We start from the raw sequence: 9,391 nt of genomic DNA, 5'->3' as shown, positions 1-9,391 counted from the left end.
TTCTTGTGATGACTGCCTTTGGTAAAAAGATCCACGATCGCGTCACACGACGACGATTCTCTCATAAGATCGTCGATTATCACTAATTTCGGAGAAAGCGGATCGTTTGAGTAATCTTCTGGACGGAGTAATCCCTCGCGAAATTCAATTATATTCTTCTTCTTCGTCGTTTTATTGCTGCATCCCCAGGGCTGTTCTTTTACACGCGTATCGTATTGTAATCGACGATAGGCTTCTTGCCATTCCGCGTAATAAAACAAAATTCTTTCGAAGCACACGTCGGACATAAGAGATAAATGCCGGAGAAAAGCCTTCATAAAGACCGTCTTCCCGCAACCAGTCGGTCCGCATACGATCGATGTCCAAGGATGTTTCCAACGCACGTCCATTTTACGAAATAAACAAACGTGCGCGACTTCAAAAGCAAAAAGGAAAAACGTCACTTGATTTCTAGAATGCATGAAAAAAAATAATTTTAGGAGAAGATAAGCTGATCAACGCGACGATAGAGTCCCCCCCTCCGCGCGGCGGGCCGAGTGCCGCGTCAGTGTACCTCCGCGTGAGCTTGTCAGCGAAGAGCACCGCGGCTGGCGAAAAGCTGATCTCACCGCGGTGCAACGCGCATAAGCTTATCTTCGACTGCGTTAAAGATATTTGCGATCGGTGTATATTTCTATCATTAAGTAAGCACGCGGCATCGCCGTCGATAAGCTTACTGATGCCACTACCGCGATGTCGCTGCGAGGGAAAGTTTTCTTAGAAATCGGAAAGAATGGTTAGAATTATATAATAAATCACTTCTTGTTTTCCTTCAAGTAAAAAATATTTTTTATTTGATACTTTTCTTTAAAAAGAGGAAAGGAGAAAAGAAAACATATATAATTTTAAATTTTTATGTTGCTTATATTTTTACTAGCTCTTATACATAAAATTCAATTATTTTAGGAACAATATAATACATTTTTGTATTTTTACATTTTTACATTTAATTATTCGATAAAATTTTAATAAAATTTTATCGTTTTTTCACAAAAGAGAGATACTTATACTATTTATTATTTACAAAAAAACTTAAATTTATGTTTTTCTTACATAATGCTTAAATACTATGCGGAAAACTCGTGAGCTTAAAATATAAGTGAGAGAAAGAAAAAGAAGAAGAAGACGTTATTCTCTTCTGAAGTCATACGGGAGGGAATAGCGATTATTAATAAATTTATGTTTTACCAATACCGGTGCGCACGTCTTCGTTTCGTTTCGCGTTACGATTTCGTGAAACGCCGTGCGACGGATTGCGCTAAAACAAAAATTTATCACTACTCCGCCCGTTTCTTCTTCTTCTTCATCGCGCCTTTCTTCTCATTATCTATTATTAATCTTCTAATACTATTAAAATTTATAATACAAGAGTTCTTATAACTTAACTTTACAGATCTCGTGTCGGCGACCTTCCGGTATACGAACGACATACGCGTAGAATTTCGGCCTCCGGACACGAACGACTCGATAAAACTGCCCCGTCCGTAGCTCTCAAGCTCGTTCGTCATATCGCCCAGAAAATTCCCCGTACGCGGTTTGTACTCGTTCGGTTCGCCTCTATTTACATAAATACACTAGTCTGTATCACGATATAAAACGCGACTACCTAATTTCTCTAAATATTTATATAATATTAGTCGCGCTTATGCCGTCGTCAACCAAGCCCCGATTACCGGGTTGATTTGCGGAGAAGGAGCGACCGTCTCTTCGCGTAGTCGCCACGAAATATATATTACCTCGTCGTTGACAGGGTCATATATATTGGTTATTTCGTGTTCTGAACTCGTGAGCAATGCTGTCAAACGATCGTATTTTTTTATGATCTCTGTATTAGACAAATTGGTTCGTTGGTCGAATTTACCCCAGAAAGAATTCAAGCAGAGCTTCGCGACCAAAAGTAAACCTGGATTTCGGACGATATTATTTTTATCGAGAACAATATCTTCGATTTTTTCGTATTCCCGAAAGTACTGTTCCTTACTCTCATCCAGGCATTCGCTCGGCCATCCGCTAGCTTCCTGCTTTAATTTAAAAAAACTATTGATATATTCGGCAAAGAAACCATCCTGCCTCGTACGAGAATCGAACTGCGTGATTCTAAATTGCCACATTTCGCTCACGTTCGTCACAAGATAACCTTTCTCGAGAGCCTTGCGCAATTCGCAGGATACCCACGCTCCTACGAATTCACGATCGGCGGGGAGATCATGAGTACACTCGGCCTGCGAGAACGTTTCGCAGCAACTACGGCACAGCCCGAACAACAATTTACCTTGTACGCGGTATGGGAGTACAGGGTAAAAGAGATCGCGTGGAGGAAGTACTGTGCACCGAATGAACGATACCCTCGACAGAATCGAAATTAAAATTCGATTGCGCCAATCAGCTCCGAATACTGTTCTCCGATATAAATCGTTGGTTGGCCTAACGGAAAAGTACCCGTTTTCAATACGGATACAGACAACACACGTCCATGTAGCGTACTTTCTCCGTACTCGTAACTTTGTATCGAGTTACGATATTTTCCGTACGGCTACCAAAGAACGCGAGGAGGGTTGATCAGCATCGGATGGCTTTCGAAAAAAGCGCGCATTTCGCGATTTTAGCGCTTTTCTCGTGAAAATTCGCACTTCCATTTCTCTATCACCCTATATCCTCGTTGTCGAAGACGCTATGTCATTGCGAGAGTTCGTTCGTATCGAGCGTCGATTGTATCTTTGCGCGACACCCCGGACGTAAGTTTTCTTTCACGATTGATTTGATAACAGTTAGGACAACCATGCCAAAAACAACCGTGAAATTGTAACACGTAACGCGACGTCTCATTCGTTGATTCGACTTCAAAATATCCGTCGACGGGTGTACCGGCAATTCGATACTCGCGGCCTCGCCCTGCATGGATTAAGGATGTCCGAGCTCGCGCTCCATCCACACTAACCACTGTAGGGCTTTGTGCGAGTGATTATCTTTATATCTATATCCGCCGGGTGGAATGATTTCTATTTCTTCCTGGCGTAAAAAGTTTTTACGAAAAACTTTCATACATGTGGAAGCAATAGTCGTGCATTCTACGAATGGACACACGTCTCCGCGTTCTAAAAAGATTTTTCTGAATGCCATGCACGCACGTCGAAGGATATCTACGTCATTCCGACAATATTTTACTATTTCCTGTTTAATATTAAAAACGAAATTTGAACGCGACATTTCCTCGTACCAAACTATAAAACGCTCGTGTTTCCTCGGATTTCATTTGTTCGGGCGAATAATATCGTATATCTGGTATTAGACCAATATAATTTTTATTTTTCAATGTATTAAATAAATGAGGAAAAAACCTTTACCCAGAGTATTCTGCAACCCGAAAGTCTTGGGTAACTCCGATAATCGCATAGGTATATAATTTGAGCTATCGATAAATTTTGTACGTCCAATCGTCATAACGATAATTTTTGTCCCGTTTAAAATCACCCGAGGTTCTTCCGTTATTCCCGACTTTTTAACGATGTACTTTAAAATAAATTGAGCGTCAAATGCTTTAGGATTATGCGATACAGATAATTTTTTAAAAATATTTAGACAATCGCGTCGCGAAATCGACAAACTCTTTTACGGGGTCTCTACTAAATACGAATTCACGCACTCCACACCAATGACATCGCAATGACATGGCCTCTATTCCCGCGCACGCTTCGCAAATTTGTTGCGCGACGCAGAGAGTTGGAACGTGGATTCTTACGTTCTCTGTTCCTTCGAGCGTTTCGTCTTGTCGCGTTTCAAAATCATAAAACACGAATGCGATGCGATCTCTTTTAACACGCTCGTCCGTGTCTTCGACGTCATTCGTATTTGTTTATGGATGCAATGCCATAGTACTTGTACCCTCTCTAGGATTTTCTACTGTGGCTTTACGAGAAAGAGGCCGCATGTAACACAAATGATTCGAAGACTGTAACGAATGACACGTTTTGCAATAAATTACGTCGCAATCGTGTCGCGATTTTGAATTAATCAATCGCCCGCAACCGTTGCAAATTTTAATGGATTCGCAAACGCTTGCGAGGGAATGATTATATGATCCTTGCGCTCAATGATGATCGAAACACGGACGCCCGAAGAAAACGCGAACGCACTTAATCATCTCAACGTCGGGGCTCTCGTAAGACGGGGTGGCGTAGCAACGTGCATTTTTTTGTGCATTAATGCCCTCTGTCGTTACGAAAGTCCACGTTGCACGCTACGCAATATCTCCCGCGAGAACCGGCGCCGGCTTTTAAATTTAATATAATGGTTATAATGTCGTGAATCCTCGTAATACATTATATTTAAACAACACGAGAGTTCGCGACCTAGAGAGGAAAATAACGAGCAGCCGCCATACATCGGATTCTCGCCTCGACCGAAAGTACTAAAATTATATATCATAATTGCAATATTTTCGGAAGCAAGAATCCGTTGGAATTGCTCGATTTCGCAAATACCTTCCTCGGGAATCGTGATACCAGCGGATTTCGTTAATTCTTCGGCCAGCTTACGCTGTAACGAAGAACGCTGATATCTCACGGATTCCTATTTTTCTTGCAATTCCCCCGTACGCAGTTGCCCACGTTCTTGATGTACGCGTGCCACTACGAGCGAACGGGGAAAACACAAATTGTCTGTGTTGTTTATTTGTAAAATCGAGCGTTTGGCTATGTCTTCGCGAGTCAATCGATTAGATTGACGCCCGCGACCTGTAGGTACTGAGACTTTGAAAACGCGCACGGTAAAATTTTCTGCGATATCGAATCCTCCAGCACTTTGCGCCAACGAACTCACGAGTTGCCATATGTCCTCGTGAGTTAAGTCGCGTGCTGAACGAAACAATAGACCCGCCGGACCGCGCGCTAGATCCGCCGACTCGAAAGATTATCCTACGTAATCGTTCGGTTTGCACGAATGTAGCGCATGCGTCCTAATTTCATGGAACGCGCTTTCTATCCAACGAACGATATCAGTATCCTCGGGTGGCGGACGTATCGCGAAAGTTGCCTCCCTCCCTAGTAACGCGAAATTCCTAAATCGACGCGAGTTTTCCGCCCTTAATTCTATAAAAACGAAATTATCTCTAACCTCCTCCTGTAGACGATGACGATCCTGATCATTTTCCTCGTGATGATGATGATGATGATGATGCGTATATTGTCGCTGCTGCTGCTGCTGCTGTAGTTCGTCGATGGAATTTTGTGAGGATTCTTCTTCTTCCATCGACATATTTTCTTCTCTCGCGTGCTGCGATGTACGGCGGTCAGCACCATCGCCAGTTTATACTGTAAAAAAAAGTTAAACAAATCTTATTAGTCCGATAACACATTGCTATATATATTGTATTAAGTTAGAAACTTATATTACTATTCGTAACATTACTGCATGACAAGATAACTCACTTACAATTGTTTATATGATCGGGTGTGGGAGGATAATGTTTCTCTTTTATGTAATTTAATATTCCGGCGACATGGGTAGAACGAAGAAGTACGAAATATCTGATAAAAATATCTGCTTAAGTATCTCGACCAACAAATAACTTTAAAATAAAAAATAAAAAGATTATTACTTTTATTTCCAAGAGGCACGTAATATCTGTTTTCTTCTTCCTCTGTTGCCTGTGTTATTTTTCCTCAATTATTTCCTCTTCCTTCTCTCCATCATTACTGTTGTCATCGTCGTTGCTATTCTCTACATTCTCGTTGGACCACTCGTTATCAGCAGCATTATCACCGGCGTCATCATCATCATCATTATCATCATCATCGATAATGTTCTCATTATCCTCCTCTTCTTCCTCTTCCTCCTTCTTTTCCTCCTCTACTTTTTCCTATATTAATTCCTCTTTGATTGCCTGCATTAAAAAGTAATTATTATTATTATTATTATTTTTGAACTCTGTATATAACTAACTCACTATATTCATCTAATTTACTTTTTTAAAAACTTACACGTTATGGAAATTGTGGAACCTGGTAAGAGTTCTCCAGTGCTCTGGAATCGACCGGACTCACACCGTCATTCCCATTATTGTTATCGTCATCATCATCATCATCATCATCATCATCTAAAACAAAATTAATTTTATTCTTTATTGCATTACATCTAATTATACGAACTAGATTTCTCGGTTATTTGTGAAATACCTATCGATTATAATGACAGGAACGTTACGCGGAGGCGGAACATTATTTTCCGCTACAATTCGTGCTCTTCCTAGAAAAAAATAAAATATTTTAACATTCGAGATTTCTATAATCGTTTAGTTAATATTTGTTTCCCTAAAACTCTTACTCGCTGGTACTCCCTCCTCTTCTTCTCTCGCGGGCTGACGTCTCCTTAAACTGAGTCGTCCTACTGAACGACCCCAGCGATGCGGTATCGCATGTCCTACAATACTGCTAGCTTCTATGAAATAAATATTATAATTTAGTTATAAAGTCAGCTTTTATTCCTATATAATATATATTAGATTTTATTTTAGAAATTATTACCTCTTAACTCAGTGCGTCGCTTAAAGTCAGCTATGTGACTTCCAGCATCATCCTCCTCGTGACCAAAACACTCGCGTATTTTGAGATGACGTGTGATTATATTTTTCAGTCTCTCGTCAGCACCGCAATGTTCCAGTTTGTGCATAATACACACTAGTGTACTGGAGCACTCGCCAACAAAATTTCCAAAAACGGAATAATTTTTTTCATCGTTATCTGACAACTTTGTCAGATAATCGCCAGCAACTAATTTTTTATTTAAATTGCTAGCAACGAAAAAATGAGAAATTAGTAACTCGCGAAGTTCCATTTTTAAGCAAAATTAAAAGCGCGCAAATAGTTAAAAAAAGTGTAAAATTCACTTCGGAGTTTGAACGTAGGACTAAACTTTAGCTCGATCAGGGCGTGCTATTCATGCCCCGTAGCGATATTCATAAAAATTCCTCTCCCACGAAAAGATTCGCTAAAAGTTCCTAAAAATTCCCTTCATTGGCCGATAGATTTTTGACGATTTTGGTAATCGGCCGCCTTCTTTACTAGAAGTGATTTTCTTATAAAATTTAGAGAAGCGGGGGAGACGACAAAAACTTCTAAGTTATGACTATCCCTATACCCGATCTAACATCTTTTCTGATCCTTACAAATTATCTCGAAAAGCATCGCCCCCTTCGCATTTATCCTAATAAAACCTTTAGCTCTCGTTTTCATTATTACCCAGAAAAGTTTTGCCTCACTTTATAATTTTTATTGTTACGACGAATCTTACGTTTTAAATTTTTTCTTCTGCTTTTTGTATCTTCTTACTTGAAAGGATTCTCACACAATATTAGTCTACGACTGAAAAACATTAAACCTTTCAACAAAAAATACAATTTTAATGGAAATTTCTGTATCTCGCTTGATTGACAATATCACTTGGTTTTTGTTTGTTTTGTTTTCTTCAAGGTCTCGTCATGAAAAAAAATCATGACGAACATTGAACATAACTCCCCTTGTTTAAAACTTTTCTCACGTTTATCAATATAACTAATATTTAATTTTTGTCCTATAAATTTCCGTATACTACACGTTATTTTTTCCCACGAGAGTATACACAAAAAGTTTCAGAAAAGAGGAAGACGAATAAATTTCCTACATTAACCCAATTCAATTCAACATTTTTGTGCCATATCTCTGTCACTTTAAATTAATGAATTTTTTAAAAAAGCAATAAAACCAATTGTAAATTTACTTTAAAGCGAAGACGTTTCATAAATTTCTTCTTGTCTTTTTAAAAGAAACTCGTGGATTATCGATGTACTAAATCTTATTCGTTAGAAACTACCCGCGAGCTAAACCCCCCAATTCTTTTTTCCTTTATAGCGAAAAATTTTCTCTTTTTATCTGGTCAAATTCTTTCCTCCCCCGTCGTGTCATAGAAAACCAGGAGAGGAATAGTAAAACCTTTCGTTTCGCATCTGTTCATTTCTGTTCGTTCTCGTTTTATCTTGTTCCCACCATTTCTCATGACTTCTACGGAGTAAAAATTATTTTAAATTTTTAAGAAAAATTTAAAGAAAGTTTATGTTTTTTATTTTTTTCATCTGCGCGCGCAGAATAATTTTATTACGTAGCGTCGGAGAGGGTGGTGATGTCGACGATGCTAACGAAAATTCGATTCATTCGAGTCTCGTCGTCCTTTAACTTCGCGAGCAAACAAGTATTGTGCTTCTTGTGTTTTTGTTCGCCATCTTGGTTCACTGAATTTGGTATTACTACGACGTAAGAACAATGGCCAGTCCAAAAAATACTAATAATTCGGACACGGGCATGTATTCCATCCCCGATTCTTACAAGCTATAAGTAACGACATCGACGAGAGAAGAAACGCTCGATTTCATATATTGTTAGCAACAATATATGGCCTTAACAATTCTCATATGAAGACGATTCACGTAGGATTGTAAAGAATGAACAAAGGAATCTTCAAATCTGTTGTAAAATTGAGTGGACATAACGCAGACGGAATTTATTTTGACCGACTGGTAACAGTTTCAAGATAATATGGAACTCATGAACGAGTATTTAAGCAGCGATAATAGAATAAAACCTAACTTTGTTGTTATAAAAAATATCACCATCAGCTTTACCACATCTTACGGGTCAAAATCAATATTGCTAGCGTATAAAGAGGAAGAGGAAAATTCCAACAGAAATCTTCGAAAAGAAGAGGATGCGCTCGATTCAACTCCACCGGCGAAAGAACAGAGAACCTACGTAGCGGCAATTGTAATGCAGAAAACCACCTTCTTCTGCGAAGCATTGTAAAATTTAGCGCGTTTAAAACATTTAGAATCTTTATCCGATAATGTTAACAAGTGTGCTTTATTTATTATTTAATTCAAGAAATCGAATTGAAATTACCTGCATGTTTTATTAATCAGGAAATTATAAAATTAACACTGCGTGGTAATTACGAAGATATATGTATGAAAAATTTCGTTATATCTTAACGAAGTTAATTCTAGAAATATTATATTGAAATACATATCAAGAAAAGCTAAGTTAGCTACACAAATTATTAATTTGTGTACGTACATTACGTTCTACATATAATTCTTTCGAAGCGAGAATCTTTGGCTTAATTTTACTAAAACTTTTTTAAGTTTATTTTCATACAAACTATGTATTTCTTCTTTAAAAAAAAAATTTGTATGAATAAATACATTTTTGTATAACATAAACCCTCGTTTCTTAATTACTCGTACCTTTCAATAACCAACTTTTTTCTCTGCTTATTTCCGTGTTATACATATAAACTTTTAAATAAAGTACAAGAAGTACAATATATA

The sequence above is a fragment of the Trachymyrmex septentrionalis genome, unplaced genomic scaffold (genome assembly GCF_001594115.1).
Source record: "Trachymyrmex septentrionalis isolate Tsep2-gDNA-1 unplaced genomic scaffold, Tsep1.0 scaffold86, whole genome shotgun sequence".
Lineage (NCBI taxonomy): Eukaryota > Metazoa > Arthropoda > Insecta > Hymenoptera > Formicidae > Trachymyrmex > Trachymyrmex septentrionalis.
This window is presented reverse-complemented; position numbering follows the sequence as displayed.